General features: G+C 42.1%; 1 protein-coding gene and 1 pseudogene across 2 annotated transcripts in view; both read left to right on the forward strand.

Moving 5' to 3' along the window:
* INPP4B (inositol polyphosphate-4-phosphatase type II B) overlaps positions 1 to 21,983 on the forward strand; it is a 975,417-nt gene that overhangs the window by 717 nt on the left and 952,717 nt on the right. The window lies entirely within an intron of this gene.
* Positions 19,761 to 20,660, forward strand: LOC142443435 (ADP/ATP translocase 2 pseudogene; annotated as a pseudogene).

Consider the following 21,983-nt stretch of genomic DNA (forward strand, 5'->3'; position numbering starts at 1 on the left):
CCGCCGCCCGCTGGCCTCTGAAGTCATCCTTCAGGGTCTAGGGGTGGTGGCTAAGACTGGGGTCTCAGTTGCCCCATTTCTGTTTATGCGTGTTTGTTTTTTCTTTCCCTACCTGGCCCCTCTCATGGTCACTACCCCCCACCCCACCCATGGCAATTCACCCCGGCCTTCGCGTGTCGCTTGTCCCATTCCAAAGAGGTTTCACTGGGGTAATAGGAAGCAATGGCTTTGGCCTGAGGACAGGAGGGGAGTTTTTGGCTGGAGCCTGAGGACTGTGCTGCTGGCTCTGAGTGCCCTGCAAACCCCTCGGACAGGTTCCTGGGCAGGAAGGTGTCTAGGAACCATGGGCTCTTTGCTTAATGGACTTTCAAGAAGCATTGTAGCTATCTGAAGACGAGGATGTGGGAGGTACAGATAGAGATTTGGTCCCTCCCCGAATTCTCCTCCCTTTGAGGCAATGGCTTCTGCCCCAGAGGATTCAGTAGAGGGGCACAGTACAGGGGGACCCAGCAGCTTCTCTCTCGGGACAACTTCATAAGGGCGAGGATGTGCATGTTGATGAGCTGTTTGTTGCTGCTGCCGAGCAAAACTTACTGGACAGAAACCGATAGCACTTTCTGTTACGCTTGTTTTAAAAGATGCAGACTTGTTCCCTTGCCTCGTTTTCCCCTTCTTCAGTACCACACTTCCTTCCTCTTTCTGAGATGTGTTATTTGAGGCCGCTGCATGTTCTGATTCCAGGTGTTACATTTTGCATATCTCCTTCCCCTTTAGTATGGCAGGACTTGTTTAAAGGTGTGACTCTGTACAGCAGATAGAAGAAGACAGAGGGAAATTCATCCACCGCCCCTCCCCCTACAAGATGGGCGCTGGATAGCCCCTCTGCAGGTGCAGACGTACAATTCAAAGATATTGCTTTTAACAGGAATTTTCTTAACTCGGGGTTCTGGACCTGAAATGGGAGCACTCTGACTTAGTGATAGGCCGCCTGCAAGGTGCAAGTAAGTGATTGACAGCAGCACTGCTGGCTGATGTAGTGGAAGAAGTTGAGTAAGGAAGAAGCTAGGCAGGTGGGCACCATCAATTCACTCAGCATACAGAGACTATATTAGATTAGAATATATTAGATCCTCCCCCCCCACCCAAACACACACACTCCAGTAAAGCATCGATATGGAATCAGAGTGAATGCTCAATGAGACTGTGACAGGTAGATGGCATAAAAATTGAACCTCTTGGATCTGTAGAACTGTAAAATGCCACTGTCATGGAAAGCCTTTGCAGAGTGTTTCTTTCAAATGTGATTTATAAGATTGACCTTGAGAGGTTATGAATTGTGCTTGTAGAGAACGACAAGGGTTGTCTCATTGGGGGATGTATGCTGATTGCCATATCCCTTTTATTTTAGAAGAGACATTTATTCAGTTAGGGAAATCACTGCTTCATTGTGATAAACTGAAGTCCAGGTGATGCATAGGAATGTATTCTATAGCTATATTTTGCTTCCGTTCCTTCTAGAAACAACCTTATAAGTTCAAGTTTAGTCTTGCCTCCCTAGTTGTTTAAAAGCACTCAAGGTTGTAAGCAGGAAATCCTTTTGAAATGTTGAGTTTGAACTCCACGTTGGAAATGCAAATTAGCTGAATGATTTTGTTTTTCAAAATATTTAATTTTTTTTGTCAAAATACTAAAGGGCTTTTGTTCTTTCACAAACGAATTCATCAATTAGATTTGATTATAAAATAGTGCTCTTGTGTTTCAGTTGTATTAAATGGAAAACCAGTAGGGAAAAGCTTTCTAAATTGTGCAAATTGAAAGTAATTCATTTCTTTTCTGAGACCTTGGACTGTCTCCCAGTACAAGTAATGTAAATCCTCACACGGGGGCCAGAGTTCCTTTGACTACCTTGAGGCAAAACTCAAGAGGGTGATTCTCCAAAAAGCAGAGGGAAGAAAGAAAGAAAGAAAAAAAGAAAAAAAAAACCCCACAAAAACCTGCAAGCTGATCTCATATCTCTTAGCAACCAAATGAATGTCAGTATTCAGGTAAGTATCCAACATCTGAGAACACAAAGTTAAAAAAAATATTATGGAATCATAATTAGAGATAAAAAATCTTACTCAATAAAAGAGTATTCTCTTTAATTATTTTGCAGAGAGTATTTCCCCAGCCAGAACTAATATTAGGTATACAAATATCATAGTCTCTGCAATCTACAAACGCTTGGCTTTTGCAACCATGGAAATCCTAAGAGATTTGAGCTGTATTCAATAAGCCCAGTTAAATGCTGATGTTCAATTGGAAGCTATATGGGTGTCTTCTGTGTTCAGTACCGTATTTCCCCCACATACCCTACCTTTCTTTCTAAAGCCTCCAGGGAATCTGTTCCCTAGACCACTGTGTTAGTACTTTTTTTTACATGTTCAATTAGATGGTCTTGATTATAAAGTGCCTTAGGATACTCTTATAATCATAATACTTTTATATTCAAGCTTAAGTTATGAGGTTATTAAACAAATCATTTCAGCTGGAACATTTATTTTTAGAGAGATCCAAATGGTGACAAATGATGATATTATGATTGCCTTTTTGTGTGCAAGGTGCACATAGCTTGTGTGATCCAAAACTTTAAATGCAGGCGATGCCTAGAAAATATACTGAATGTGGGAGAGATTAAGGAGTCTTACAGAGCTTCAGACAGAATTATTGCTTGAATCAAGATTTGGGAACTCATTTTCTTTATACATGTTCACAATTGTGTAAGTGAATAGAAACATTTAGAATATATTAGTGAAATTTTCTGGATTATAGCTGTATTGTTTGCATATCTTCAGCTAACACAGGTTTTATCTTGAGACAACGTTGTAACACTATTTAATTTATTTCCGGGAACTTCCAGGCCCGTGGAAGACCTGCGGGCTATAATGCTAGTTTGTTTTTCCTTTAGCAATCGACTTGGAACCTTTACCTACTCATTCTCCTAGCAGCTCAGGTAGAACCCCCACACACTGTGAAGGCATAGGTTTCAGAACAATGGGTCTTATTCAATCACAGTTTTCAAACCCAGTTTCTGGACTTGCCATGCCAGGGTTAAGTCTGATTATGTGCTGGATTTCTCCTAATAGCCTTGTCAGAACTCGATGAGACAGACTTGGCAGTGATTTGGTTAAGCTGATTAAAGGAACTATTCCTTCTGGAGCTTGAAAAGTTTTGTAGGTCACATGGCTTTGATAAACTATCCTTTGAGGGATTAGCTGCATTAATGATGCTTAAGGGGATGGGGCAATGCCTTTGTTAAAAGATGTTCTCTCCGTCCATCCATCCATCCATCCATCCATCCATCCATCCATCCATCCATCCATCCTTCCTTCCTTCCATCCATCCAATCATTTAGACACTTACCTGGCTATGAAAATAAAGCAATGAAACAGACCGAATGTTGAAATGATTCCATGCGGTTTTCTATTTTCCACACTTACAATCATAGAACATTTTCCAAGATACAGGCCAACTAAATTCTCATACTTACTTTGAATGATTGCCGTGACAACAATAATTAAAAGTATTTTCCAAAACTACAATTAAAAAATAATACATTACAAATTCTATAGTTGGTCTGTTTTTTTTTTTTAACAATTTATTGGGGCTGATACAATTCTTTTCACAGTTCATACATATACATACATCAATTGTATAAAGCACATCTGTACAGTCTTTGCCCTAATCATTTTTTTCTCTTTTCTTCTTTTACATTTTATTAGGGACTAGTTGGTCTGTTTTTAATGTACCATTTTTGTAAAATTTAAGTAACTTAACAAGTGAAATCTGAGATTTTTATGGTACTCAAAAGAGAATGTGACTTTTAAAGCTACACACCAATGATCTAAAGAGAATCTACTTATTATTTTTCACTATGAAAAAGAAATGGACAGTAATGCATATCTCACATTTTGTGTCTTTGTTCTTAAAACACATAATCAGGACATTGAGCCATATCAGAGCACAGTGAAACAAATATACTTCCCCACCTTTAAACAGTCACCTGTAACAGTCACCTAACAACCTGTCTTCAAAGACAGCCTTTGTTACGGTTCTCATTTCACTTTCCTATACCTTTGCTGTTTCTGGTCCAAAGGTCAGATATAAGCTTCAGTGATTATGACAAGCAAAAGACATTAGACTCTTCAGTGCTGTGAAAATAAAGTTAAAGTCTAATGCCATTTCACACTGAAAGTATAATCTGAGATAGGTAGAGATTAGAGCCATGTTTCCCAGAAAGTTGTAAAGCACTGTAGTTAGCTGCTATTGAGTCTTCCTGGACTCATGGTGGCTCCATGCACAAAATAATCAAATACTCTTTGGTCCAGTCTGCCAGGACTAGTTGCAGATTAGAAGACTGCGAGGCTTTTCAGTGGCCATGATTTGGACGTGTATTATCAATCTCACAAGTCTTCTCAATCTGGTAGTGCCTCTCAAACCTCTTCTGCAGCAGTGAAACATACCAGCCGATGCTGGAATGTGGGTGGAGGCTCTGCACAAGGTACATTGACTGGGAACTGAACCCAGCTCTTTCCACGGAAGGCAAGATTCTACTGCTTCACCACCGTTACATTCAAATCCATTAAAACCAACATTGTTGACATTGTTGTCATCAGGTAAAGTCCAGCACATAGGGCACCTAAAGGACAGTGGAACTGCCTCAGAGGGTGTCCAAAGTCGTAATCATTCCGGAAGCAAACTGCCAAGTGTGTCTCCCTCGATTACTAGTGGTTCGCACGATTGACCTCCACATTAACCATTGAGCACGAAACCACTGTGCCTGGAGAGGTTCGTCAAAACTATTATTAAACCAAAAGACTCACCCCGCTACCACCAAGTCTTTTCTGACTCATCATGACCCCATTGGACAGTTTAGAGCTGCTCCTCAGGGTCTCTGAGCCTGCAATTCTTTACAGAGAGCCTCATCTTTGTCCTACAAAACGATCATGAGTGTCAATTATGCGGTGATTTCTCCATGAACAGCTCCATAGGCCAAACTTGCTAGGTGCCCTCACATTCCACTTAGAACAACAGCATCCATAACATTCATCATAGAATATGATGCATCCTTGGGCTGTAGTATTTTTTAAAAAATGAAAACATTTCATGCCCTAGTGAATGAACTCTGCAGGGTTTTTGTATTTGCTAATCGAGTCAGTTTACCTTCGTGTATGCGATGGATGGTTTTCTACTAGGTATAATTTTAGTTATTACCAATAAACTTCTTTGCTTAGAGAAACTATAAATAAGTATGGTAGAGAGCTTCCATTTTGTGTAAATCTTTAAAATAAAGTGTTTCTACTTTCCTGATCTCCAGTGTGCATTTAGAGTTAAAGACAGCTCACACTAGGTGGCAGTGTGCAATGCACAGTAGTCTTGAGTCATTTTAATTGCAAGATACTCATTATTAAAGTTTTTCTTTTAAACAGAATTTATTTATATCATGAGTGAGTTAATGAAATTAAAGTCAACAGGCAGCTAAATCCTTAGTAGTATATTAAGAAGATCTAGTGTTTATAATCCTTTCCAGATTTGATTTGTAACATTTAACACTCTCTGCATTTATGTAGGGTATACTGGTAGGAGAAATTGTTAGGAACTAATTGAATTAAATGTACTTGAATTCTCGTTATGATTTGGTGAGAAATAAGAAAAAATCAGTGAGTACGATAGAAGAGTATGCGACCATTTAAAACTAGACATTGAATTGTATTAACTATTGACACTTTTATCTTAATTTTCTCACAGAATGCTACGCAAATTCAGGTTTTTCTAGGAGTTGAATGCTCCAATTACACCCACTCCTCACTTATTGACATTGTGAGGTTCCAAAGACGAGGTCGTTATGTGAAAAATCTACATTATGTGAAAATGGTGTATTCCCCCCCCCTATTTTCAGAGCATCTATTTATTTTTATATTATTATTTTTTTTAATTTAGAAAATACAGAAATAACGACAGCTAAGATCTGCTGTGCTTATCACTCTGCTGAGTCCCGTTGTGAATGATTCCACTGTAGAGAGAGAAGCCAGGAGGGGACAAAGCAAGATAAACCCAGCCATGTGGCTGGTAGGCCTGCAGCTTGAGCACTTCTCCTGGGGTGGGGGCTGGGACAGAGCTTCCCTTGGAGCGCTGCCTCCTGGGGCTTCACTGCCACCCCCCTGAGCGCTGAGGAACTGCCCTGAAACCTGCTCTCCCCTCTGCGACCGGTGGGCCATCCGGGTGGGATCCATTGGGATCTTGGCCTTGCCCCCCACTCCACCAAGGCAGGGCCTTCAGGCTCTGCTGGCACCCTTTGAGAAGGCATTCTTTAAAGACCTGCTCTGGTTCCTCTTTCTTTCAGTTCTTCCCACCCTTCCCAACTTTGAGCTGAAGAGCTGCCTAGGAGCTAGGCACCCGGGACGGTATCCACTGGCTCGGTGCTGCCTGCTATTAGTGGCCAGGGAGGAGGCTCCCCTGGGTGGCAGCTGGTCAGCACCCCAGCTGCTGGAGGTGCAGAGGCCAGGAAGCAGCAAGGCCCAGCTTTCATGGGGCTGCCTGCCCCAAGACCCTCATTAAGGCACCAGATGCTCTGCAGCGGTTGCCACCATGCCCGCTGCCTCCTTAATGTGCAAAAGAGTTGGACAATTTTTGGCTATTTGAGGAGTAGGTATATTTGTTTTTCCCTGTCCTAATGCCTTTGGGGTAGCCCTAGGGGCATAGTGGGTTACACATTGGGCTGCAACCACGAGGTCAGTAGTTCAAAACCCTCAGCTCTTGGACGAGACAGAGAAGAGGTTTTCTGGGGAGGGGTTACATAATCTGTCAATTTGAGTGAAGGGGTGGAGTCTAGCCTGCCAATCAGGTCATAGCCCATGAGGTCTCTGTGTGGGCATGGCCTTCTCCTGAAGATTCTGGAACTCCTGTCTTCCTCCTCAGAGGTGGGACACACACTCTCTCTGCTTCTCTTTTGACATGTACCAAAAGCTGTGCTGAAGGCAGCCAGAGCCCTGCAGCTGGAGAAGCCAAATGGAGATCTGCACCAGCGCTGAGATGCTTCCACAAGGCTTTCACCCTCTGGTCTGCAATCTTCCTGCTTTCAGCATCATTACATGTGCTGCATGAGTCTGTAGAAGAATTTATGGAGTAATATTGCACATATGGGCTAACATCGATCCTGTGGACTTGATCTGGACTGGGCCGGGGTGCTTTCTGATTATACAGTTACCCTGGGTTATAAAATTCTGTCGTACACACATATGAGTATCAACGAATTTGTTTCTCTAGTCAACCTGGATGAGCACGTTTTCTATTCCTGTAAAGAATTACAGTCTTGGTAGAAAACCACCGAGGTAGTGCCACTCAGGTTTGGTAGGGTTGCTAAGTCAGAACCAATTCCGCAGCAGTGAGTTTGAGTTTTGTCACCATTCAAACAAACAAACAAACAAAACCCCAGACCACTTATGTCATTGATACTTCAGCAGATTCTTAAATGTTCTCTGTAATATTGGGGGCCTGTTTATGACTGAGTAAATTGGATCCACCATGTAGTTTATTGGTTATTACAACAGATTAAAGTTATATAAACCATTGATAATTTTTGTTATTGTTAATTTAATTTAGACTTCCATGTTCTAGGTTTAATGATTAAATTATACACAAATATGCTTGATACAATTGATGTATGGATTGCTATAAGAGCTGGAAGATCCCCCAATAAAATCTTTTAATTAAAAAAATGATTACATTAAAATGCAAACTCCCGTCCATCAAGTTGGTTCTGCCTCAGAGACCCTATAGGACAGGATAGACCTGCCTTGGAGGGCTTCTGAGAAAAGCCTCATCTTTTTGCCCGTGGAGCATCCGGTGGTATCAAATCACTGCCTTTGCAGCGAACAGGCCTACACCTCTAGGGAGCCTCCTTAGCTTCGGAGTCATTCAGTAACCAATCACTTTATGCCATCATGGATGAATTGGAATAGGAGTCCCTGAGTGGTACCAATGATTAAACGTTCCACTGCTAGCCCAAACCGTTGGTGGTTCTACCTTACCTAGGGGAACCTTGGGAGACAGGCCTGGAAATCTTTTCCTGCAAACCCTAGAAACCATAAGTAGTAACTGCTAAAACATTGTTGATGAACGGATTCCAGCTCAGAGTGACTCTATAAGACAAAGTAGAACTGGCCCGTAGAGTTTGCAAGGATGTGATATTTTTGAAAGTAGACTACCGCCTCTTTCTCCCATGATTTTAAACTGCTGGCCTTTCGGTGAGCATTTAACCCTAAAAAGTTCTCCTCTGCAAATGCAGAGCTGGCAGGAGTCTAAGTGTACTTGACAGCTGCCTCTTCACAACCAATCGCTACAGCCACTGCATTGTCTAGTCTCTTGACTGGAATATCCCAAGAAGAGGGCGGGCACTTCAATCCTGTTCAATGGGTGTGGCTAGCAGGGAATGGAGGTGTGTTAGTCCGGGTTAACTCGAGAAACAAATCCAGAGACACTCGCATGTGTGTAAGAGAGAAACTTTATATCAGAGAGCAATTGTACATTAAGAAAACATCCCAGCCCAGTCCAGATCAAGTTCACAAGTCCAATATGAACCCATATGTCAGTACTAGTCTATAAATTCCTCTTTAGACTCATGCAGCCATGCAATGATGTGGAATGCAGGAAGATCACAGGCCAGTGGGTGAAAAGTGTTGTGGATTTAGTGGTGGTAGAAGCATCTCAGCGCTGGTGTGGGTTTCCCCGTGTCTTCTCCAGTTTCAAGGCTCTGACTACATCAGCGTAGCTCCAAGTGGCTTGTCCGCAGGAAGATGAAGCAGAAAGAGACTCTCGTCTCCAGGGACGACTATAGGAGTTCCCTGTATCATCAGGAAAAGGTCATGACCACAAAGAGGCCTCATTGGCTGTGATGTGATTGACAGGCTAAACCCCACCCCCTTTCAAGTTGACAGATCTTTTTAACTGTCATAGGGAGAACTTGGTGTAATTAAGAAGTGTTCTTCACAAACACACCAAACCAGAACTAAACTACCTTGTGGTTAGCAGCCTAACACTTAACCATATGCAACCAGGTCTCTTCTAGCTACCACACCGCCACCTTTTTTTAGTATTAATATTTGGACAATATCGAGTAGTTTAATGAATTCCCATGCAATCATTACCGTTTCAATAATTATTAAGCTATTGCCATTCTTGTTGCATCTGTAATCAGACTCACTTTTTCTCTTCCTTGAAACTTTTTAAATGAAAGTCTAGAAATTATGTCGAAGGAAATATGCTTCCAAAGCTGTTATTTATGACACAGGTATTATATGAAGGGTACTTTATTAAAATTACTACAGTAGAAATAGGGTATCTTTCACTTAAGATGTCAGAAATCTTAGCATTACGTAAGTTAAGCACTTGAATTTCTTTCTGGGGAATAAAAATCATCTATGAAAGCCCGCGTGAAGCCTGTCCGGTGAGACCCGTGAGAGCAGAAACTCAGCAGGGTTGCCTTGCTGTAGTGGAAAGCATTTGGGGCTCCCTTCTCTCTCTGCACCCCACTGATTGGGTTGTTACATCCAGCCTTTATGATGTTTAAGCCTTCATAAAATCAAGACTTTCTAGTATTCAAGAAATCCATGCGTGTTTGGGTTGTATGTCATATCTTTTTATCAGCAGAAATGAGTGGTGGCGGTGGGTCTTAAACAAGCATATGGAGCACATCTTGGATATATCTGTGATTGAATTAAAAATGAAAACCAAACTCACCACTTACTCTAACTCATACCAGCCTTACGGACAGCTTACGGCTATTCCGTCTGTTTGTCCAGCTTATACATCTTTGCAGGCATGGAAAGATGGACTCTCATCATTCTTGCATGGCACAGCTAGTAAGTTTGAAACATCAAACTTCAATTAACAGCCCCACGCTTAGCCCTTGGAGCCACCAGGAGTTCTAGAAATGGAATTAAGCTTCTTAAAACAAATCTGTACTGTCCGTATGTCCACCCCAGTGAACCTGCCTGTGTACCAGCGTCTTCGTGAGCTGGAAGCCTGTCAGACAAGAGAAGTTCAAATAGTTTCTACTAACAGGAAGGAAGAGAAAAGTAGTGACACCACACCCTAGCACAGGCCGAAAACTTGTGAGAAGTCACTGTATAACATTTTGCTTATGGCAGAAGAGGACGAAGTTGTAGAAATATGTGTCAGTTTGGGTTGAATAGAGACACAAATTCATAGACACTCATATGTGTATAAGAAAGAGCTTTATATACAAGAGCAGTTGGTACTGAGAAAACATCCCAGCCCAGTCCAGATCAACTCCATAAGTTCGATATTAGCCTGTATGTCTGATACCAATCTATAAAGTCCTCTTCAGAATCTCGCAATACATGCAGTGATGCTGAATGCAGGACAATCACAGGCCCGTGGGTGGAAAGTCTTGTGGATCCAGTGGTAGGGGAAGCATCTCAGCGCTGGCAGGGGTCTCCACATGGCTCCTTTAGCTTCAGAGCTCTTGCTACATCAGTTTAGCTCCATGAGGCTCATTTTCAATAATGCCTCACAAGGAGTGAGCATGTGTTCTGCCTCCAGTGAGCAATTTAGCTCCTTAGAGCCTCCAAAGAAGGTCATCAAGCTGCGACCTGATTGACAGGCTAAACTCTACCCCTTCACTCTTAAGTCTCAAAATGACAACAGATTATGTAACTACCACAGATATAGCAGAACATGGACCTGCAGGAGTAGCATTGCTTGACTCAGGATTTTATCATTAATTTGAAAGGTGCATGGCTGATGTATATGCATTTAAATCACACATACTGTGGAGCCTGGAGAATAAGCCTTTTTAGTATGTGATCCCAGCCAGCAGCTCAGCAGCCATCTCTAGATGACTCTGTGCTCTGCTCAACAGGGCAGATTGCTCTGAGAGGTGGTGGCGATGGTGGCAGCGGTGGTCATGGTGGTGGTGGTCCTTATAGGGTTTGTGTTTGAAATTTAGGAAGCTGAGAAAGTGTTTTGATCCTACCCTTAGGGAATGCCAAGAATCTCTTGAAATATACCACTTAGATTTTGTGTAAAGTTGCAGTTTTAAATGAATAGTTTCCTTTTTTTTAAAGTCTTCATAGTAACCACCCTATATAAATCTTTGTAAAATTATGTGTAAGAGCAGATATAATTCAATTGCAGGACACACAAGTCATTTTTACCTAAAGAGTTTACACCGTGCCATATCTTTCATACATCTAAATTGTACAGGGTACAAAGCCACTGTATAATTTTCCTAATATTATATACATTATCCTTTTGACTTTTGTGAAGTTTGCTATAGTGTTTTCTTTATGTTTTCTAGCTTGTCTACGAATTCATTCTGCTATACTTATTACTTGCCCCATTCTGTATTTTGGGTGGGAGGGAAATAGTACATAGTGTAAAGAGTAAATAGTGTAAGGAGAAATAATTGAGCCAGTTGGATTCTGGCTGATTTCTGAGGTGGTTTTTTCGTTTTTTCAATTCCTTACTCATCCCGGGCCTCCCTCCCCCTCCTGTTGTAAATGTAATTAATCTCCATTGAAGAAAATTTAGCACATAGAAAAAACTCCAAAGAGGCAGGGGGAAAAAGAGAGAAAAAACATTATGCGTGTTTTAATGTATTTCTTTCTAGGACTCATTGTATCTGATTATAAAAGTTGAGATTATAGCATGTGTGTGTGTGTGTGTGTGTGTGTGTGTGTGTATAAATGAATGCTTTGCTTTTTTTGTTCTTTATATCCTTCGATTCAGGTGTGATTCTAATGGAACACCTTCCATGTCAGGCACCTGCTCAGCCCTGCTCATTTGCAAAGCAATGCATCAAAAAGGCAGTGGCTTTTCCCATGCCTGAAAATGCTTCTGTACCTTCTCTCTCTCTCCCCACCTCCCTCCCTCCCTCCCTCTTTCTCATAGCTCTCAAGCACTTATGTGTGTGAGTCATTACCAGCTTGTTAGCCATTCTTCTAAACTTAGATTTTTAGATTATTTGCATTTTTTTACTGCTATCAGACCTTGATGAATATTTTCGGTATGATCTCATTTTTGGATAGCCCTTGTTTACGTTTTTCACTGTTTTCTTAAGCCCCATTCCTAAAGAGCGGTATTATTGCCCCAAAGGGTATGAACCTTTTAAAGGCTCCTTATGCACATTGTCAAATTGCTTTCCAGAAACACCTCACTCTCCAGTTTCTCTCTCCCTGTACTTCATCACTCGCTCCACTTTACCAGCATTGAGAGATACTACTTTTTAAAAATTAAAAAAAAAGAAGTCTTCTATTGGAACCCTATAGGTTTTCTAACAGCAGGCTCAACAATAGAAGCTAACGTGTATTGAGTGCCTCCTGTAGTCTATTCATTTATTTACATCATCTCATGTGACCCTGCAACAACCACTGAGAGCAATAGCATTGTCTCCATTTCACAGATTAGACATTGATTATTGGAGAGGCCAAGGTTTAGCCAAGGTCACACAACTGGTTAAGTGTTGTAATTGTACCCTGAATGCCGGTGGCTGTTACTTTAAATTCCAGGCTGTAAATTCGATCTTGTTTTTCTGTTATTTAAGGATCCCTGGAGGCATAATGCATAGTGTTGGGCTGATTACCACAAGATCAGCAGATCAAAACTATCAGCTCCTCTGTGGTGGGGAAAAGACGAGGTTTTCTGCTCCTGTAAGGATTGACTATTTAGGAAACTCACAGGGGCAGTTCTACTCTGTCCTGTAGGTCCCTATGATTTGGAATCAACTCAATAGCAGTGCATTTTGAAGTGATTAACTGAATCTGAACATCTTTTAAAATGCTTATTTTTAATGAGAATTAATATCTTAGTTGACATATTGGGAACCTCAATTTTAAGGGTCTTTTATGCATTAGAGACATTGACCTTTTTTCATCTTTGTTTTCTATTGCTTGTCTTGTTTTGCTAATTCTTGTTATAACACAAGAATATGATGATGTTGGATGTCATATTTCTTCCATTTACCCTTCCCTACCCCCCACCCCACCTTTTTATTTTCTGTGTAGACAGTACTTTCTCATTCAGAGTACACTATATACTTGTGTATAAGCAGAGTTTTTCAGCACATTTTTAATGCAGGTTTTGTGGTAAAATTAGGTACCTTGGCTGATATTCAGGTTGGCTTATACTCAAGTATATATGGTGGGTTAAAATGTACCTAAATTATTTTTTCCTTAAATCAATTTATATCTAACACTTTGTGGCAGTTACATTGTGAAGGGGTGGAGTCTTGCCTGTCAATCAGGTCACAGCTTGATGCCCTCATTTGGGGTCATCAGGAGGAGATCAGATACACTCTCTGGTTATCTTCCTGTGAGACATTCCTGTTGACAAGCCATACGGAAACAGGCTGATGGAGCCACAGCTCTGGAGCTGAAGTAGTCACATGGAGACCCACACCAGTGCTGAGATGCTTCCACCACCACTGGATCCACACGACTCTCCACCTCTGCTCTGTGATCTTCCTGCATTCTGCATCATTGCATGTGTTGGGTGACTCTGAAGAGGAATTTATAGAATGGTATTAGACATATGGCTAATACTGGACTTACGGACTTGGACTGGACTGGGCTGTTCTCTTAATATACAATTACCTTTTTGTATTAAGCTCTGTCTTATACACATATGAGTGTCTATGAATTTGTTCTCTAGTCAACCCAGACTAACACACTCTTCCACGCTTTATTTTCCCCAGCCCATCCAGCATTATTTTGGTATATCGTATGAGATAAAGATTAAACTCATTTCCCCCCCTCACATCCTAGCAGTCATTCCTGAACTTCATATTTTTTACTGATATGTGATTTTGTCACTTTGTACTCTACCTTGGGAGCCCTGGCGGCAGAGTGGTTACATGCTGGGCTGTAAACTGAATAGTCTGTAGTTCAAATCCATTATCTGCCTGGGGGAGGAAAGATGGGCTTTTTATACCCAGAAAACATTACTCACTGGGGCAGTTCTACCATGCCTGTGGGGTTCCTGAGAGTTGGCATCGACTGGATGGCAGGGATTTTTTTTGGGGGGGACTTTGCCTTTGTCTAGAGGCACACACCCCCACCCACACTTCTTCGATGTCTCTGGTTCTGATATCCTCATTTCTGTTATTTTATTGATACCACACAGGTAGGATGGTCGCCGTCATTTGAATAATAGCTGGTAAAGTTGGTTCCCCTCTGTCAATTTTCTATCCCTGTGTGTGTATGAGTATTTGTGCAACTGTGTCTGTGTGTGCCTTCTAAGGTATTCTCACAGGTAACTCGTCCGGGTAAATTTCAGAAGATTTTTATAAAGTTAACCTTGAAACATTTTTGGATTTTAATTGAAATTTCATCAAACATATAAATAGAATGATAAGATTTAATTTTATCAGGGAACCTGGTGTGTCTCAGTTTGTGCTGACTGTTCATGCCAGATGTAAACATCCATGCTAGACATCAATCATTTGGCTAAATGCTTTCTTTTACGTGACTCACTCTTCAATTTGACCTAAGAACTACACAAGATGCCTTAAATCATACGCCCCAGAGGCTCACATTAACATGTTCTCATTTATGTCCACATATTTTGCCTAATGGTGTCTCATGATTCTCTAGAGAGGGCATACACGAGGCCAGGAAACTTTTTTTTCCCTATTACTGGGTTACATCTTTGCTTTAAACATAGATTTATTTTGTTATTTTACTTAAAATCATCTAAGAGGGTGCATTCAACTATAAATATTTAAAACCATCAAATTGGATAGTTCAACTTTTAAAAGTAGCTCACTCAGGAGGCATCATAAAATTTCTCCCAGATATATGAGGTGATCCCCCCCCCCCCCGCGCCATATTGGAAAAATGCTCCACTGTGCGAAGTTCTTACCAAACACATTGTTCCAGCTAGGCGAGCATTGAGTAACTCTCTCTGTTAGTACACCTAGTGGCATCACCTGGGAAGGTTCTCTCTGGTCAGTGAACTTCTTGTGAAAGCAGTTTAATTGGAGCCTCTTGTTTTTGTGATGGCCTATTTAAGAGAACACTGTGTGGCGGTGATATTCTGTTTCCTACTTGTGAAATTCCATGGATATTGTGATGTTGAACACAGCTTTTAAGGACAGCGCTATGGGAAAAACCTAAAGTGTACACGTGGTTTTCTCATTTCAAAAAAGGTGAACTGTCACACTTGGTGACCACCCTCATTCTGGACCTCTGTCAACTTCTTAAGCAGATGAAAATTCCAACAGAATGTATGCATGTGTGCTCAAAGACAGCCCAACGAAAAGATCGGGGCGTTATCTGGACCATTGTGGAGCTGCCTCAGTGAATTTTAATGGATAGTTTGGGAATGAAAGGGTTGCTGTGAAATTTGTGCCCAGGTGCTGACTAATAAAGGAGCATTGAGTGGAAACATGCCGCGCTTTGAAAGAACAGCTCTGAAGTGACCCCGGCTCCCCCCTCCTCCCCGCCCCCCTGAGGTCATTACTGGCGCCGAGACATGGTGCTAGTCTTATGACCCCAAAAGCAAACATCCATTAAGCCAGTGGAAGACGCCATGGTCACCTCGCCCATAAAAAGCTCATCAAGTGAAATCAAAGATCAAGAAGAGGCTCATTTTTTAATTTCTTATTTGAGGGCCATTGTGCATTTGGCGTTCATTCCACCAGGTCAGACTGTTAATCAAGCTTTCTATTTAGAGGTTCTGAAAAGATTGCATCATAGCGGGTGACAAATAAAAAGGCCTGATTTGTAGCATACAGGGGACTGGTTTGCCACCACAACAATGCACCTGCTCACACAGCCATCTCAGTGTCCCCCCCCCTTTTTTTTTTGCATCTGTCACTTTATTGATGTGACCTCACTCCATGTGACTTCTTTTTGTTTCCGTGAATACAGAGGTCCATGAAAGTGAAGCAATTTGACGACTTAGAGGAGGCGGAGAAAAGGAGGAGGGAGGTGCTATCAGCCATCTGAACAGCTGAGTTTGAAAAATGTTTCCAAGAGTGGAACCACAGCTTTGTCAGTTTGACAAGTAATGGAGAGGACTTTGAAAGTGATAAGGTTGTTCTGTAAAAAAAAAATTAGATACAGAGCTTTGAAAGACAAATTCCATCTGTGGGGGTACCTCTCTGTATTAGTCTGGGTACTTTAGAGAAACAAATCCACAGAAACTCATATATATAAGAGAGTTTTATATATAAAGGTTAAGTGCACATCAAGAAAACATCCCAACAACAGTGCTACCCAAGCCCACAAGTCCAACATTAACCCATATGTCCAACACCAATTTACAAAGTCCTCCTCCATCTCACAAAATAGATGCAATAATGCCGATTGCAGGAGGAAAGCCGAATCAATGAGCATGTAGGCATCTCAGCCCTGGCAGGGGTCTCCACATGGCTGCTCCAGCACACAGGGCTGCATCGGGGTAGATCCATGTGGCTTCTCCTCGGGGATGTCTTGCAGGAAGTGAGCCCTCCCAGCTGAAGCAGGGAACTTGCTAAGGTAGCTGCACCCTGGTCTGACCATCAGAAATCAAGAGACCCGAGAACTAGAAAGGTGAGGCTCACCGAGTCATTTATCTCTCTGCTCTTCATTTAACCCCACATGTGTTTATCGGCCAGGTTGGCATAATAAATATTAACTATCTCACCCTCGTATGTTACACTGAATATTAACTAACTATAACATAGCATACATAGCTCAGTTTGTTATTGAAAAGTGCAATGACATTGCCTCTAAGATAAGCAACAGGGCCTATTGTAATGGTGTGGCAGGTCTGGATAACTATACTACGGCTAGAGCTTGCTTACTTGGGTCTGGGCTGCAGTTATAGCATTAAAAAAATTAAAACAGTACAGAAATCTTTTCAAACACATTTTTATAATTTTTAAAACTGCCGTGTAACCATGTACTCTAGCGGGCTGTCTTTGGAGTCATCCAGGAGAAGAGGCCTTTGCTGCTGTGAACATGGACCCTGAACCCTTCCTTGCACTTGAAACTTCCTCATCTAGGGCAAGGGAGCCCTCCCACGACTGGTGCCTTATCTCAGGGTGCTGCAAGCAGATAAGAGAAGAATTGGTTGTGTGGCTCTCTTTATAACGCTGACGTAAGTTTTATGGTTTTCAAGGATAATTGTCCTGTTCAGTAGACTTGTGACACTTAAGCTATGAGCTACTACTTGCCTCTGACTGTAGGGCCTGTGTGTTGCTATGATGTTGGCATCTAGGTCCTGTGCCACCCTTACAGTCGGTCTTATGCTGGAGCCCATTGTAGCGGCCACTCTGTCACTCATCTAGTTGGCCTTTCTCCTGTTCCACTTCTCCTGCACATGACCCAGCATGATGGCCTTCTCCAAGGACTAGAATCGGCCGATCACATGCCCATAGTGCGTGAGATGGTCTCTATCCTTGCTTCTAAGTTGCATTCTGGCTGCACTACTTCCAAGACAGATCTGCTTGCTGTTTGGTTGTATGTGGTACTTCTAATATTCGCTACCTTCCTTTTAGGATCCCTTTAGGGTCCACGAAGAGGCCAGCATTGTCAGATTTTACTATCATCCACTTTCCACCATAGGTCAGATAATTGAGCTCGGTAACAAATGGACACTAGCGAGAATATTATAATTTGCTTCTTTTAAAGCATTATAATTTCCATGCTTAGGCTTGTATATTTCTTTTCCCTTGAATGCTCAAAGCAGTAGTGCACCAGCAGTGATGAAAACCATCTCACAGCCTTAAGGAACTGTTCTCCTTTTGGGTTTAAATTTCCCTGTCAAAATCTCTTGGGTGATTTGGTATTGAGAGAGAGTATGCAGGAGACAGAAAGAGAGAGTAGCATAGGCTGTGCTTAGCAAATAAACTGGGTTCTAGAAATTGCACAATTGTTAATTAGGATTCAAACTCACATAGACTTCTTAGGTACAGATCTCTAGCACGTTGACTTACATAATCCTTAATTATAATAAAAACGACCCCCAAACTCATTGAAATATAGACTTAATTTGAGAAGGGACATGTAATAACTCCTATGACATAGTGGGTTATGGAGTGAATTGCTAACAACCATGTCGAAGGTTCAAAGTCACCAACTGCCCCAAGGGAGGAAGAGGCAGAGGTCTGCGTCCATAGAGAGTTAGAGCCGCAGAACCCCTACTACGCAATGCTGCTCTGGGGGGTTGGTATGACTCAGAACCAGAGGGAGGGCAGTGGGCTTTTTGGTTTGCTTTTGTGTTAGCAGGGTGACCAACCTGTTCCCGTTCTGGTATGTTGCAGTTTCAGTGTGAAAATCGAGGTGAAGAAGCAGACAAAGGAACCCAAGGAAACAGTCACTGCGGAGTGTCTCTTGCTCCCGCGTCTTGGAGGAGAACTGTGCCTCCCAGGCTTAGCAAAGGTTGATTTTCTGAGAGTCAATTGCCAGGATTTCCCCCCCAAGGTTTCCCTGTGTAGACTAGAATGACAACCATTTGGTTAGCAGCCAAGCAGGCTAACCATTTTCACCACTTGCATAAAACAGAAGAGATTCAGGTAAACCAGGTTAGCCGATCACTTTATTTACCCTAACTCATGGGCAAAGTTTTGGGGCAGTAGTAGGCAACTGTGTTCCAATGAGCTTTCTAATCAGTTGAAAGAAGCAGCATTTTTAGTCTATGAAAGAAATACGTGACAATTCCAAAACACTCACTTCAAGACTTTGCAGAATCTGCACGCAGGTTGTCTTTTGCTGGCAGAAACTGGGCATTTTTTATTTATGCACTTGCACTTATTTATTCATAATCTATCCCTTGCATATTTCCAAAAATGATTTTAGATGACTTAGACTAAAAACACATAAAATGATACTCAGTTTTCACAGCAGTTCAATAAGAATGTTAAAAAAAAAGTGGGGGTTGGAGGTTGGCTTAAAGAAGAACATATTTTTAAAATTAAATTTGTTCCTATGAATACTAACCAGCGAGGGATCTGAGGTGCTATGGCTAGACAACTATATTGGTTCCTTCAGACTCACTCCCCATATCCTTTGGGTTTGGATAAGAAAGAGCAACTGTTTGCTGTTCCCTGGTCTCAGATAGTCTGGGAGAGCTCTTGAGGGGAAAAGTAGTATATAAGAGCTCTTCCACATGCACGCACATTCTTGCTCCACCAAATGTTGAAGTCAGCATTAGAAACATTTGTGTTGCATTGGAGAACCATTGCATTTGTTAAGAAAGACCTAGTGTGAGTCCTTGTTTCCCCAAATGTAGACAATAATGTTTGGGGGTAAGCCATTGTAATCAGCCTGAACCTCAGTTTTCTCCTCTATTAATTAGTATAACAGCTCCCTTACAATTGTAAAAATTATATGTTGTATATAAATATGGCATAAAATACTAGGGAGCTTCATAATTTTGAGGAAAAGAATTAAAAGATAGTAGAAAGAAAAAGAGATAATGGAGTATTTCCATGAACTTTTTGATGCTCCCTCAAATACTATGCAAATATAGTAGTAATGATATTGATAATCACTTATACAATCATTATTTCCTGTGCACAAAATATTGATTTGGAAATCAACATGTTGAAATATACTAAAAAACCTTTATAGATTCATCATGAGTGAAAATGGGTACATAAATAGATTTAACTTACCCATCTGCATAAATAGATAAATCTACGCCCCAGAGCCCCGGAGTCAGAGCCGGTTCCTGTTCCATCTAAGCGGTCGCCCGTCGCCTCATTCTCTTCCAACATGACAGATGCCACTGTGTCCTTCGCCAAGGACTTCTTGGCAGGTGGAGTGGCCGCGGCCATCTCCAAGACGGCGGTAGCGCCCATCGAACGGGTCAAGCTGCTGCTGCAGGTGCAGCACGCCAGCAAGCAAATCACCGCAGATAGTCAGTACAAGGGCATCATCGATTGTGTGGTTCGTATCCCCAAGGAGCAGGGAGTCCTGTCTTTCTTGCGTGGTAACCTGGCCAATGTCATCCGATACTTCCCCACCCAGGCTCTCAACTTTGCCTTCAGAGATAAATACAAGCAGATCTTCCTGGGTGGTGTGGACAAGAGGACCCAGTTCTGGCGCTACTTTGCAGGGAACCTGGCATCGGGCGGTGCCGCAGGGGCCACATCTTTGTGCTTTGTGTACCCTCTTGATTTTGCCCGTACCCGTCTAGCAGCTGATGTGGGCAAAGCCGGCGCCGAACGGGAGTTCAAAGGCCTCGGTGACTGCTTGGTTAAAATCACCAAGTCTGATGGGATTAGGGGCCTGTACCAGGGCTTCAACGTGTCTGTGCAGGGGATTATCATCTACCGGGCTGCCTACTTCGGCATCTATGATACCGCAAAGGGAATGCTTCCGGATCCCAAGAACACCCACATCTTCGTCAGCTGGAAGATTGCACAGTCCGTCACAGCCGTGGCTGGGTGACTTCCTACCCATTTGACACCGTTCGTCGCCGAATGAGGATGCAGTCCAGGCGCAAAGGAACTGATATCATGTACACCGGCACGCTGGACTGCTGGAGGAAGATCGCTCGGGATGAAGGGAGGAAAGCGTTCTTCAAGGGCTCCTGGTCCAATGTGCTCAGAGGCATGGGTGGTGCCTTTGTGCTGGTCTTGTACGATGAAATCAAGAAGTACACATAAGTTATTTCCTGGTTTGTTTCCCCCGTGAATGGGCATGTTGTATTATATAACATATCTCAAGCATTCTTGGCAGACGGTTGGCTGTCTAGATCAATGGCAACTGCCTACTGGTTGAAAATGGAAAGCAATAATATTCATCTGACCAGTTTTCTCTTAAAGCCATTTCCACGATGATCATGATGATGATGGGACTCAATTCTATTTTTTATTTCAGTCACTCCTAATAAATAAACAAATTTGAAGAAATAAAAAGTATCTGAAACACAAAAAAATATATAAATCTACATATTTATTCTAACTTACCCATCTATATAAATAGATAAATCTACATAAATAGATTTAATATTTATTCTAACTTATTCATCTACGTTAAAAACTTGAAGAACAAACACAACCACCTGACATCACTGCCATGAAGTCAATTCTGACACACAGTGACTCTGTAAAACCCAAACACCCAACCGACTGACATTGAATCGATGCAGAGGTATAGCCACTCGAAAGGACAGGGGAGAACTGCCCTTGTGAGTTTTCAAGACTGTAACTCTTTATGGGAGTAGGAAGCCCCATCTTTTACCCTCGGAGTAACTGGGAGTTCAAACTGCTGACCTTGCAGTTAGCAGCCCAACATGTAACCACTGTGCCACGAATGATCCACATACTTCATGGGTATCTTATATGAAATTGGCTAGAAATGGATATATGGACCCTCTCGTGTGGCTAGAAAAACAGAAGGAAGAAGTGATGAAGTAAAGGTTTCAAATGATGGCCCCCAAAGGCAGAGCGGATTATTGTAATGAAACGTGCAAAGATAAGGAGTTAGAAAACTAAAAGTGGTGTCAGCTAGGTCCGCATGAGAGAAGCCCACCAGCCTGTGTGAGTCAAAGATGATGATAACAAAATCCAAATATGATGGAGGGAAAGTATCAGAGCTTCAAATGTGAGCACCCAATTTGTAGAAGGCAATGGAGGACAGTGGGAGCCCCAAGTCCATCCATGGAATATCTAGTTAGATTAAGCCGCTGGCAAATCCCCTCTGGATCTTTGGACATGTTGTCAGGAGAGACCAGTCCCAAGAGAAGGACATCATGCTTGGTGAAATAAAGGATCAGAAAGAGGAAGCCCCGCAGCAAGATCTGTTGGCACAGCAGCTTCAACAATGTGGTCAAACATGGCTGGAACTGGACTGCGCAGTTATTCCTCTCGTTGTGCCTAATCAAGGTGGCAGTACCCCCAAAATAACAATGTGGATAGATGGATTCTTGATTTCTCCCTCTGAGATAATAGAGTTATTCAAAAGCCTAATCTTGAATATTAGACATCAACA

The sequence above is a fragment of the Tenrec ecaudatus genome, chromosome 3 (genome assembly GCF_050624435.1).
Source record: "Tenrec ecaudatus isolate mTenEca1 chromosome 3, mTenEca1.hap1, whole genome shotgun sequence".
Lineage (NCBI taxonomy): Eukaryota > Metazoa > Chordata > Mammalia > Afrosoricida > Tenrecidae > Tenrec > Tenrec ecaudatus.